Below are 12,637 nucleotides of genomic sequence, written 5' to 3'. Positions count from 1 at the left end.
CTTACACCCTTCCAACCCTTTTAGAGTCAGGAATACAAGCTCCTGCAGAACATTGATTGTCCGCTCCCTCTCTTTCTCCAACGGCATTACTGTCGCCCCGAGAGAACCTTTGACTGGGACATGTTTTGCCCGTGCCATGTCCATAAAACTATAAGAAAACGAGAAAAAAATTGAGGGAAACGGTGAGATTTATTCAGGATTAATTAGGACCTTCAGGGATAACTCGGCAGTTCCTAGGAATTTTATGAAAAGCTCAAAATTTTAATGTGAGAGCACCGGAGACAAAATCAAAAGGACTTTGAAAGAAAGATGAGCGGGTAATTTGGAGGATTTAGAATAACCGAGTGAAAGCAGGATTATGGAATGTTTAGGGAGATAAACACTGAAAAAAGGTGAATGAAGGAAAAGAAAAGATTAGAAGCGATGGAGAATAGCTTGGAGCATCTACATAGCTTGCATATTAACCAGGAGCATTAAGGAAAGTTAGGCAGTAGACAGGAGCATCAAGGAAGGTTAGGAAGAAGATAGGAGCATCAAGAAAGATTAGAAAGAAAATAGGAGCATCAGTGAAGGTTAGAAAGAAGATACGGAGCATAAAGGAAGGTTAGAAAGAAGATAGGAGCATCAAAGAAAGTTAGAAAGAAGATAGGACCATCAAGGAAGTCTAGGAAGTAGATAGGAGCATCAAGAAGGCCAGGAAGTAGATCGGAGCATCAGGGAAGGTTAGGAAGTAACTAGGAGCATCAGTGAAGGTTAGAAAGAAGATAGGAGCATCAAGAAAGATTAGAAAGAAAATAGGAGCATCAGTGAAGGTTAGAAAGAAGATAGGAGCATCAAGAAAGATTAGAAAGAAAATAGGAGCATCAGTGAAGGTTAGAAAGAAGATAGGAGCATCAAGAAAGATTAGAAAGAAAATAGGAGCATCAGTGAAGGTTAGAAAGAAGATAGGAGCATCAAGAAAGATTAGAAAGAAAATAGGAGCATCAGTGAAGGTTAGAAAGAAGATAGGAGCATCAAGAAAGATTAGAAAGAAAATAGGAGCATCAGTGAAGGTTAGAAAGAAGATAGGAGCATCAAGAAAGATTAGAAAGAAAATAGGAGCATCAGTGAAGGTTAGAAAGAAGATAGGAGCATCAAGAAAGATTAGAAAGAAAATAGGAGCATCAGTGAAGGTTAGAAAGAAGATAGGAGCATCAAGAAAGATTAGAAAGAAAATAGGAGCATCAGTGAAGGTTAGAAAGAAGATAGGAGCATCAAGAAAGATTAGAAAGAAAATAGGAGCATCAGTGAAGGTTAGAAAGAAGATAGGAGCATCAAGAAAGATTAGAAAGAAAATAGGAGCATCAGTGAAGGTTAGAAAGAAGATAGGAGCATCAAGAAAGATTAGAAAGAAAATAGGAGCATCAGTGAAGGTTAGAAAGAAGATAGGAGCATCAAGAAAGATTAGAAAGAAAATAGGAGCATCAGTGAAGGTTAGAAAGAAGATAGGAGCATCAAGAAAGATTAGAAAGAAAATAGGAGCATCAGTGAAGGTTAGAAAGAAGATAGGAGCATCAAGAAAGATTAGAAAGAAAATAGGAGCATCAGTGAAGGTTAGAAAGAAGATAGGAGCATCAAGAAAGATTAGAAAGAAAATAGGAGCATCAGTGAAGGTTAGAAAGAAGATAGGAGCATCAAGAAAGATTAGAAAGAAAATAGGAGCATCAGTGAAGGTTAGAAAGAAGATAGGAGCATCAAGAAAGATTAGAAAGAAAATAGGAGCATCAGTGAAGGTTAGAAAGAAGATAGGAGCATCAAGAAAGATTAGAAAGAAAATAGGAGCATCAGTGAAGGTTAGAAAGAAGATAGGAGCATCAAGAAAGATTAGAAAGAAAATAGGAGCATCAGTGAAGGTTAGAAAGAAGATAGGAGCATCAAGAAAGATTAGAAAGAAAATAGGAGCATCAGTGAAGGTTAGAAAGAAGATAGGAGCATCAAGAAAGATTAGAAAGAAAATAGGAGCATCAGTGAAGGTTAGAAAGAAGATAGGAGCATCAAGAAAGATTAGAAAGAAAATAGGAGCATCAGTGAAGGTTAGAAAGAAGATAGGAGCATCAAGAAAGATTAGAAAGAAAATAGGAGCATCAGTGAAGGTTAGAAAGAAGATAGGAGCATCAAGAAAGATTAGAAAGAAAATAGGAGCATCAGTGAAGGTTAGAAAGAAGATAGGAGCATCAAGAAAGATTAGAAAGAAAATAGGAGCATCAGTGAAGGTTAGAAAGAAGATAGGAGCATCAAGAAAGATTAGAAAGAAAATAGGAGCATCAGTGAAGGTTAGAAAGAAGATAGGAGCATCAAGAAAGATTAGAAAGAAAATAGGAGCATCAGTGAAGGTTAGAAAGAAGATAGGAGCATCAAGAAAGATTAGAAAGAAAATAGGAGCATCAGTGAAGGTTAGAAAGAAGATAGGAGCATCAAGAAAGATTAGAAAGAAAATAGGAGCATCAGTGAAGGTTAGAAAGAAGATAGGAGCATCAAGAAAGATTAGAAAGAAAATAGGAGCATCAGTGAAGGTTAGAAAGAAGATAGGAGCATCAAGAAAGATTAGAAAGAAAATAGGAGCATCAGTGAAGGTTAGAAAGAAGATAGGAGCATCAAGAAAGATTAGAAAGAAAATAGGAGCATCAGTGAAGGTTAGAAAGAAGATAGGAGCATCAAGAAAGATTAGAAAGAAAATAGGAGCATCAGTGAAGGTTAGAAAGAAGATAGGAGCATCAAGAAAGATTAGAAAGAAAATAGGAGCATCAGTGAAGGTTAGAAAGAAGATAGGAGCATCAAGAAAGATTAGAAAGAAAATAGGAGCATCAGTGAAGGTTAGAAAGAAGATAGGAGCATCAAGAAAGATTAGAAAGAAAATAGGAGCATCAGTGAAGGTTAGAAAGAAGATAGGAGCATCAAGAAAGATTAGAAAGAAAATAGGAGCATCAGTGAAGGTTAGAAAGAAGATAGGAGCATCAAGAAAGATTAGAAAGAAAATAGGAGCATCAGTGAAGGTTAGAAAGAAGATAGGAGCATCAAGAAAGATTAGAAAGAAAATAGGAGCATCAGTGAAGGTTAGAAAGAAGATAGGAGCATCAAGAAAGATTAGAAAGAAAATAGGAGCATCAGTGAAGGTTAGAAAGAAGATAGGAGCATCAAGAAAGATTAGAAAGAAAATAGGAGCATCAGTGAAGGTTAGAAAGAAGATAGGAGCATCAAGAAAGATTAGAAAGAAAATAGGAGCATCAGTGAAGGTTAGAAAGAAGATAGGAGCATCAAGAAAGATTAGAAAGAAAATAGGAGCATCAGTGAAGGTTAGAAAGAAGATAGGAGCATCAAGAAAGATTAGAAAGAAAATAGGAGCATCAGTGAAGGTTAGAAAGAAGATAGGAGCATCAAGAAAGATTAGAAAGAAAATAGGAGCATCAGTGAAGGTTAGAAAGAAGATAGGAGCATCAAGAAAGATTAGAAAGAAAATAGGAGCATCAGTGAAGGTTAGAAAGAAGATAGGAGCATCAAGAAAGATTAGAAAGAAAATAGGAGCATCAGTGAAGGTTAGAAAGAAGATAGGAGCATCAAGAAAGATTAGAAAGAAAATAGGAGCATCAGTGAAGGTTAGAAAGAAGATAGGAGCATCAAGAAAGATTAGAAAGAAAATAGGAGCATCAGTGAAGGTTAGAAAGAAGATAGGAGCATCAAGAAAGATTAGAAAGAAAATAGGAGCATCAGTGAAGGTTAGAAAGAAGATAGGAGCATCAAGAAAGATTAGAAAGAAAATAGGAGCATCAGTGGCAGGAACAGATGAGGAAGTGGTAATAAGCAAAGAAGAAGTTGAAGACGAGAATGAGTCCATCATTCTGAACGATTGTTGAATGTGGCAGATAAGACTGTGCAACATGGAGACATACGGAGCAAAAGAATCAGAGTAGAGTTTGATGAAAAGAAGTGGTGAATGCCTTCCTTTAACACCCTATATATAAAACAATGGTTTCTTATCTGTACCCTCTCATCTGTGATGAATTAGCATGTTGTGCAGATTATGATACTATCCTCAGTAACACGGCGTACCCCATCTTTCTCCCTAATACAACTGTACTTTGTAAGGTAAATTATTTCCATGAACGAATTAGCAACACCAGTGTGTCATGGTTGATCTGCTTGATAACAGTAGTATATACCTCGAAAAGTAATCGTAAAAGTAATTTTGATTTTGCAGTAACTTACAGACTACAGCAATTAGAGATAATGCCCACTTTTTTTTCTTCCGTAAATGTAATGCATCGACAGGTGAAATAAGGTGAAGCGACATTTAGATTGCACGGGTAAACCTTGTAGTGAGTAGGTGTTTAGAACCACCGTTTAAACCACTGGTACTTAGAACCATGAAAATTATCCGGCATTTATTCATTATTGAGGAAAGTCATGGGGATTAGCTAGGCCCCTCCCCCCCCTCACTTTACGTCATGAGCTACAAATCCATGAGGATTAGTGAACTGTAGACTCGGTAAAAGAAATGAAATATCTTTCCGTATGGGAACGATGATATCCGTAATGATCAGTATAACTCGTGTTGTAATGATGATGATATTCCCACTTTATAGTTGTTTCCGTCGAATATTGAAATCAATGACATCTTTGGCAAATGACTGGAAGTGTCGCTAGCAATCGACTTGCCACAGTTTCGTGTAAGGCCAGACTAAAGAGCATTTCTCAAAATCCTTCGTCCGTGGTGTCATATTCTTTCACACAAAAAGTGGCAAGATATTTTTGGTGTGTACATAAAGAGCTAAAGCGAGTGGGGAGGTTGCAGCAGTCATGGACTTTTTTTTCTTGTGTGGCGTGGTAGCGACAGAAATGGATAAAGGCTAGCAAGTATGAATATGTGCATGTGTGTATATTCCTATGAGTCCACGGGGAAAATGAAACACGAAAAGTTCCCAAGTGCACTTTCGTGTAATAGTCACATCATCAGGGGAGACACAAGAGAGAAATATAACAGTCAGTTGATATACATCGAAGAGACGAAGCTAGGACGCCATTTGGTAAACATGTGATTCTTTTTGGACAATCACATGTTTACCAAATGGCGTCCTAGCTTCGTCTCTTCGATGTATATCAACTGACTGTTATATTTCTCTCTTGTGTCTCCCCTGATGATGTGACTATTACACGAAAGTGCACTTGGGAACTTTTCGTGTTTCATTTTCCCCGTGGACTCATAGGAATATCTTGATCACGCGCAAAATTGTGATCCTTTCCAAAATGTGTATATATGTATATGTCTTTGTATGTGTATGTATGCATGGAGTGAATGACTACTATAGTCTTCTGGTGACGCGTAGGTGTGTGAAGTATCATGATGACGCCTAGTTTGGGAAGTGCGTTGCTGTTCTTCTAACATGCCTTCCTCATTCTGAGATACCTTAAAAACCGTGGTAGACTGCCCTCGCGCACGCAAAATGCTGTTGATTTACGTCTGAACTCTGGCGAAAGACCATTCCAGCCGTGAGTTACGTCCTCCCAAGGAGGGAGGAAGAGGAGGAATCTAGAAATATTGCAAAGTTTGGTTTGGTCGTCCGTTTTCTTTGGTAATATTGTTACTTTGACACCCGCTGGATGTACGTGCAGCCTATGAAGGACCACTTTTTTTTTGAAAGCATATACCTCTATCTCTGGGCATATGGACAGGAACGGGCATTAACACATAAGGAGCAAAATTACCACTATGAAATATATGTACACTAGGGTGTAGAGTTCCAGGGGTACGCGGATCGAACCTTTGTGTAACGAAAACGCGGAATGATCTTATGTATACTAAATACCAGCGGGTGGGTATCCCCTGTCGGAGATCTGAAATGAATCCCAGCAGTCAGAGGAGTAAAAGATTCTGTCACTGACACTACAGGATATTCAGCGATGAAAGATCACGTCAGTAACTGCGTGTTGTGGAAAGGTCACTCAGTGTATTTCCTTAGCGTTACCACAATGTACCGAAGTGTCAAAGGGAACGAAAAGAAAAATCTTGTCTGGCCTAACGAAAGACCGACATGGTGAGGAGTGAACTATGTTTACGATGTGTGTGTGTGCTTGTGTGTGTATGTGTGTGTGTGTGTGTGTGTGTGTGTGTGTGTGTGTGTGTGTGTGTGTGTGTGTGTCTTGAGGAAGATTAAAGAACAGTTAAGCAGATGATGAATAAAGGTAGTTATAAATGTAACTAATCTGCAGATTGCATTAGGGGCATCAGCCTCCTTAAAGGATAAATTCATCATAATGAATGGAGGGACATGGGGGAGCTACAGTCCGCCTGGGTGACGGAGTGTTAACAGTCTTGTTTCTTGTTGCAGATAGCCAGCTGGACGACCCACAGCCCTACGGGAGAGCCACCACCGACAGCAGTAAGTATATTCTCTCTCTCTCTCTCTCTCTCTCTCTCTCTCTCTCTCTCTCTCTCTCTCTCTCTCTCTCTCTCTCTCTCTCTCTCTCTCTCTCTCTCTCAATGACCTGCCTTGGTATCGGGAGGGTTAGCGACAGCTACGTAGTGAGCCAGCACTACAGTGGTTGTCATGCCTCACTCCTTTGCTCCAAGTAGATTTATTCCTTTCTGCCTCACACACACACACACACACACACACACACAAACACACACACACGTGGGCTGCTGGCTTTCGGTCTGCAGACATATACTCTCTCCATCTCGCACATAACATTTGACAACACGTTACCCACGCCTAGATGTTCCTTTGGTGAGCGGTATGTGCTACTCTGCCTTATATATATGTATATATATATATATATATATATATATATATATATATATATATATATATATATATATATATATATATATATATATATATTTGAAGGTGCGCGTTCATATGCACTTTGTTCGTATACATGTATATATATATATATATATATATATATATATATATATATATATATATATATATATATATATATATATATATATATATAACCATGGAAGCGGAAGTGGATCATAGGGTGGGGGAGGGGGCGAAAATTTTGGGAGCCTTGAAAAATGTGTGGAAGTCGAGAACATTATCTCGAAAAGCAAAAATGGGTATGTTTGAAGGAATAGTGGTTCCAACAATGTTGTATGGTTGCGAGGCGTGGGCTATGGATAGAGTTGTGCGCAGGAGGATGGATGTGCTGGAAATGAGATGTTTGAGGACAATGTGTGGTGTGAGGTGGTTTGATCGAGTAAGTAACGTAAGGGTAAGAGAGATGTGTGGAAATAAAAAGAGCGTGGTTGAGAGAGCAGAAGAGGGTGTTTTGAAATGGTTTGGGCACATGGAGAGAATGAGTGAGGAAAGATTGACCAAGAGGATATATGTGTCGGAGGTGGAGGGAACGAGGAGAAGAGGGAGACCAAATTGGAGGTGGAAAGATGGAGTGAAAAGGATTTTGTGTGATCGGGGCCTGAACATGCAGGAGGGTGAAAGGAGGGCAAGGAATAGAGTGAATTGGAGCGATGTGGTATACAGGGGTTGACGTGCTGTCGGTGGATTGAATCAAGGCATGTGAAGCGTCCGGGGTAAACCATGGAAAGCTGTGTAGGTATGTATATTTGCGTGTGTGGACGTGTGTATGTACATGTGTATGGGGGGGGCTGGGCCATTTCTTTCGTCTGTTTCCTTGCGCTACCTCGCAACCGCGGGAGACAGCGACGAGGTATAAAAAAAAAAATATATATATATATATATATATATATATATATATATATATATATATATATATATATATATATATATATCATACAAACCTCCAACAGTTAGGATCGAACCCAGGACCCCTGTGCAACAGGCGGCAGCGCTGTTACTAAGCTATGATAGCCCCTAATAGGGAAATGACTATTCGAATACTATGTACTCGAATACCCTTAGTCTCAGGTTGGTGAGCAACGGGGTTTACACTGGTCATTTCCCAACAAGCGCACATAGCCAGCAGATAGCATTTTACCGAACCTAACTGTACAACGCGGAAGTATATGAATACAAACAAAATGCTTTTGAACGCCCATCTTCATAGAACATACAAACCTCCAACAGCCTGGATCGAACCCGGGACCCCTGTGCAACAGGCGGGAGCGCTACCGCTCAGCTATGATCGCTCCAATAGAGATCTGACTATTCGAATACTATGTACTATGTACTCCAATATATGATTAGTGTATCTCTACCTTTCTTTCTCCCTGTTCATTTATCGTCTCACCTTCTGTTTTTAAGTATTCTTTCACTGTAGTTATTCTCTTCTTTCTTCGTGTATCTCTCGGCTCCTCTCCGTCTGCCTCGCCATGTATCTTGCTTTGTCTCTCTGCATTTTCGTGTGTCTTGGGTAATGTGTATCTGTCTCGGTCTTTGCTCGTCTGTTCGTCTCTCGCTCTGTCTCAATACCCTGTGTCTCTTCCCCGTTCATTTACGTCAGACTTTCATCCGTCCGAGTCTGTGTCTGGCTGTGTCTTTTTTGTCTGTCTCCCCGTCTTTCCATCTCTGGCTGACAATATGCCTGTCTGTTTCACCGAGCCTGTCTCTGCCTATCAACCCGTCATTCAACTATGTTTACCACTGCATGACCTTTTATTGACCAAGTACAAAGTCTTAGACAAATTTTAGTAGCTTTAGTCACCAGAAAAAATCACAAAGTATAAGCTTGGTAGTGAATGTATAAATATATATATATATATATATCCCTCTGCATCTTAAGTGTTTTTGAATCCTTGAGTTCTATATTTAGCTAAGTAATCAAATGATTCCTAAAGCTATTGTTGTAGAGAGAGAAAAGCTAAATAAGAAAAGTTTTTTTTATTTTAGAGACAAACTTTACCTCAGTTGTTTTCACAGCATTTCTGTTTATCATCCCCAAGTTATTTCTCATTTTATCTACCCTGCCGCCAGCTACACGCACTTGGAGTCACACCCCCATACTTCACTTCCACAGTAGCTGCTATTTATCCCTTGTTTGACATACACCCTGAGACAATCATTTGCTTTCTTGCTTCTTTTTAAGACCTCTATTTTTTTCATGTGAGTTTATGAGTCTTAGATGGAGCTCTGGGCGGGGGAGGAATGCGAGCTAAAACTTGGTGAGCCGTAGGGCACGTCAGTCAGTCCTGGTCCTGTACGCAAACACACGTCAGTCACCGTCCATCTGAGCTGTCTCGCCCCCTGACTCTGTCGTGCCTCGCTAACCTCCCGCTGAGACGCCCACACCACCTCACGATGACTCCGGCGGATGTGGGCCTCACAGGAGGAGGTCGACTGAATTCTTCTCGCCCAACGACACTGAGATACTTCAGAATGAATTTCAAAGTTTTGTATTTTTTCCGTATCTATTTTTTTTTTTAAGTGTCATAATCGGCTCAATTCAGCCAAACACGTAACGCAGTACAGACCATCAGATTCACACTATAAGCCAAAGCCTACGCACAATCTGTATACAATTCCTGTGAAATAAGAAGGAAAACTGAAACAAAACGTTTGTTGAAGCTCTTAAGATCGACATAAACCCAAAGATTGTATGATACGTGAAGAGAAAACGGATTCAAACTATTTTCTGAAGCTTTTGACAATTAACCTATAGCGCCCCAAATGTGGAGAAAACGTAATGAAAACGTTTTCTGGTGTGTCTCTGCAATCGGCATTAGCTTTACATTAATAGAGCACACGTCAACCCTCATCTGTTGTGCACAAGTGTAATCCAATGGATGAGGAGAACCTGCGAACGTTTAAGTCGAAATTCTCTGGATAATTCTGGGATTCCTGTTCTCAAAGCCCAATTTTGAAGCTTAGTGTAGACTTGACTGTTGTTTGCATCGGCAAACGAAAAAATGCAAAACGAAAACTAAGTGTTCTGTGTCTGAGCCAGATCGAACGGAAGTTATCGATAGTCAAATTGCTATGTGCTGATGTGAGTGAGTGTTCAGAGTTGTTTTCGATCATCCCTCTTACGCTCCAAGGAACTCAAAAGACATGGCTAGGAAGCCTAGTTAGCTAGGGGAGGATGACAAGGGAGACCTTCAGAGATGTATCTATATTTCATCTGTATAGACGACGTGCAATAGAATCGTACTTGATCATGTTTGCTGATGATGCTGAAATAGTGACAGAAGTGCAAAGTAATAATGTCCACGGAATATTGCATGAAACACTCGGAGAAAACGCATCGGTGGTTTGGAGAATACAAAGACTTGATGGTAGGAAGAGGACTTAAAAGAGACTCGACGAAATATTACCTAAAACAATTACGAGAAACTACGTTCGAAAAGGGATCTTGGAACTGATAGCATGCTATGTCAATAAGACAAGTGACAAGGATCAAGAGGGAAACAGACTTGTATTCAAGTCAACGTCAAAATCGCCCTTAAGTACATGGAAACCACGTAAGGCGTATATTCCTGTTAAGGTGATGTACGCTACACAGATTCTGGAAAGAGTCCAAAGGGATAGAACAAGGATGGTACCAGAACTGACTGGAATGAGCTACGAAGAAAGGAGAGAAGACGTCCATTTGCCCATTAGAGAAGAAATATAAGGTCAAGACGAAACCTACCTGCATATCAACCCATGACGAAGTTAACATAAAACAGTTCGCTAAAGTCGGATGAGAATTGATAAGAGGCAAGTGTGTGGAGGGAAGTGCAGATTCGCTCTCCAGCAACAGAGCTGTGGACGCGGGTAGCAAGCTTGACGTAGATGGAGTAAATGCAAGTAGCAAATTCGCAACTCGTACGATTAAAGTGGAAGGGTAAGAGGTGGGGAGGGGCCCCACGAGTGTAAACTCCCAACACCACCATATGTACAAATTGATGGAAACTCTTACAAACTCTCTCTCTCTCTCTCTCTCTCTCTCTCTCTCTCTCTCTCTCTCTCTCTCTCTCTCTCTCTCTCTCTCTCTCTCTCTCTCTCTCTCTCATCGCCACCATAGCTTCGTCCTCCCGCACACACTTTTCCCACCCAGACGTCACTCAAACAGACCACCAACACACACGGCACCAGAGCGCCCTCCAGCGGCCTCCCTCCTACACCCTCAGCCGCACACCATCCCCCCCCCCCCCACACACACACACTAGATCTACACGGACACTTAGTCACCCACATAACGCCCACACCCACACACACACTGGCCACCCATATAAGACCCACACACACACACACACACACACACACACACACACTGGCCACCCATGTAAGACCCAAACACAAGCCAGCCAGCCATACAAGCTCCACAAGTACACTAGTCACCCACACACACACACACACACACACACACACACACCAGCCAGCCACCCAAGACCCACAGCCACACATGCCGACCACACATTGGACACTGTATCCACCTTATCCCACTACCGAACAGCGTCTTCGACTGGGATCTCAGCTTTACAGGGAGAACAATTGCCTAGCCATCCCTGCCTGGTCAGCGGGACCAACTTTGATCTCATGGTCACTGGACACAGAGCCCCCTCCTCCCATTCCTTGCCTGCTCCTAACCTCCTCCATACTGCACACACACACACACACACACACACACACACACACACACACACACACACACACACACACACATCCTTGCTACGGTCGTCTCCTCCACCTTGTTTAGATCACCAGTCACATAATCAAGTGGCTTTCAGAATACCATGAGCTTTTCTTTCTTATTTTTAGGAGCTTTGGGTAAGGGAGAAAGGAGATATAGAGGAGGATTATCGCGGTGATCTCATTCTATTAGCCAACCGATCGCTCATCCCACAGAGTTAGGAGGGCAGTGGAATGTGCTTATACACAGTCATCTGTTTCTGTGGGGAAATAGTTAATATATGCCTGAACTGTCGATTATATCGTTGTCACATGGATACGTTTAGATATTAGCATACTCGAGCATGCAGAAGCATCTTCAAGTTTACACGATTATACTTAAGTGTATACCAGTATATTGAGGTCCATAGTAGTATACCAACGTGCTGAAGTGTAAAACTGCTTAAGTATACTCGAGCAAGCACAATTTCGTATCAGCATACATTAGTACGTATCGCAGTACTCGGGCATATTTGATATATCACACGAACATACCCACGTGTTCACTTTATAGTCACAGTCAATCTCGGACACAATATAGTTCACTTCAACACGTCCCTCTGGCCAGCATTGTGTTCCCTTAACTTCACACCATGTCATCCAAAGGAACAATTTAAGAGCTGGCGAGAACAATTTGTGTGATGGAATATATCAAATGGTACACCTCGACGCCATCCTTGCTGTGGAGTAGTGGAGACTCTACTCAACTAACCAAATACCAATAATAAAAGTTTTCAATTTTTAATGAAAGGAAAAAGAATTCTAGGTTGATGAAGCCAATAAAGAGTTTTTTATTTCATCAAGAACTCATTATATTTCATTTACTAGATCCAAGCTTGATTAAAACAATGTAATTGAGATCACTGACATGAAGAGATCAAATATTTTTCAATATACAGTAGTCGGTTCACTCATTTATATTTTGAATTTATGTCTACTGGTGTATATAGGGAAATGGTTGATAAAGGGCTGACCCTGTACATCTATGGGGAAAATTCTCTCGCTCTATGACACCACATGTATGTTGG

The 12,637-nt window shown here is 40.7% G+C and overlaps 1 protein-coding gene across 1 annotated transcript in view; it reads left to right on the top strand.

The window, feature by feature from the left end:
* The first annotated feature begins 6,366 nt into the window (after nt 1-6,366).
* LOC139757105 (uncharacterized) overlaps nt 6,367-12,637 on the top strand; it is a 54,905-nt gene continuing 48,634 nt past the window's right edge. Inside the window, exon 1 of the mRNA XM_071677197.1 lies at nt 6,367-6,413. The gene's annotated coding sequence lies outside the window, so the exon portion shown is untranslated. The remainder of the gene's footprint in view (nt 6,414-12,637) is intronic.

The sequence above is a fragment of the Panulirus ornatus genome, chromosome 24, assembly GCF_036320965.1.
Source record: "Panulirus ornatus isolate Po-2019 chromosome 24, ASM3632096v1, whole genome shotgun sequence".
In the NCBI taxonomy this organism is placed as follows: domain Eukaryota; kingdom Metazoa; phylum Arthropoda; class Malacostraca; order Decapoda; family Palinuridae; genus Panulirus; species Panulirus ornatus.
Note: the sequence above shows the minus strand (reverse complement) of the source record. Positions and strands in the feature narration are given on the sequence as shown.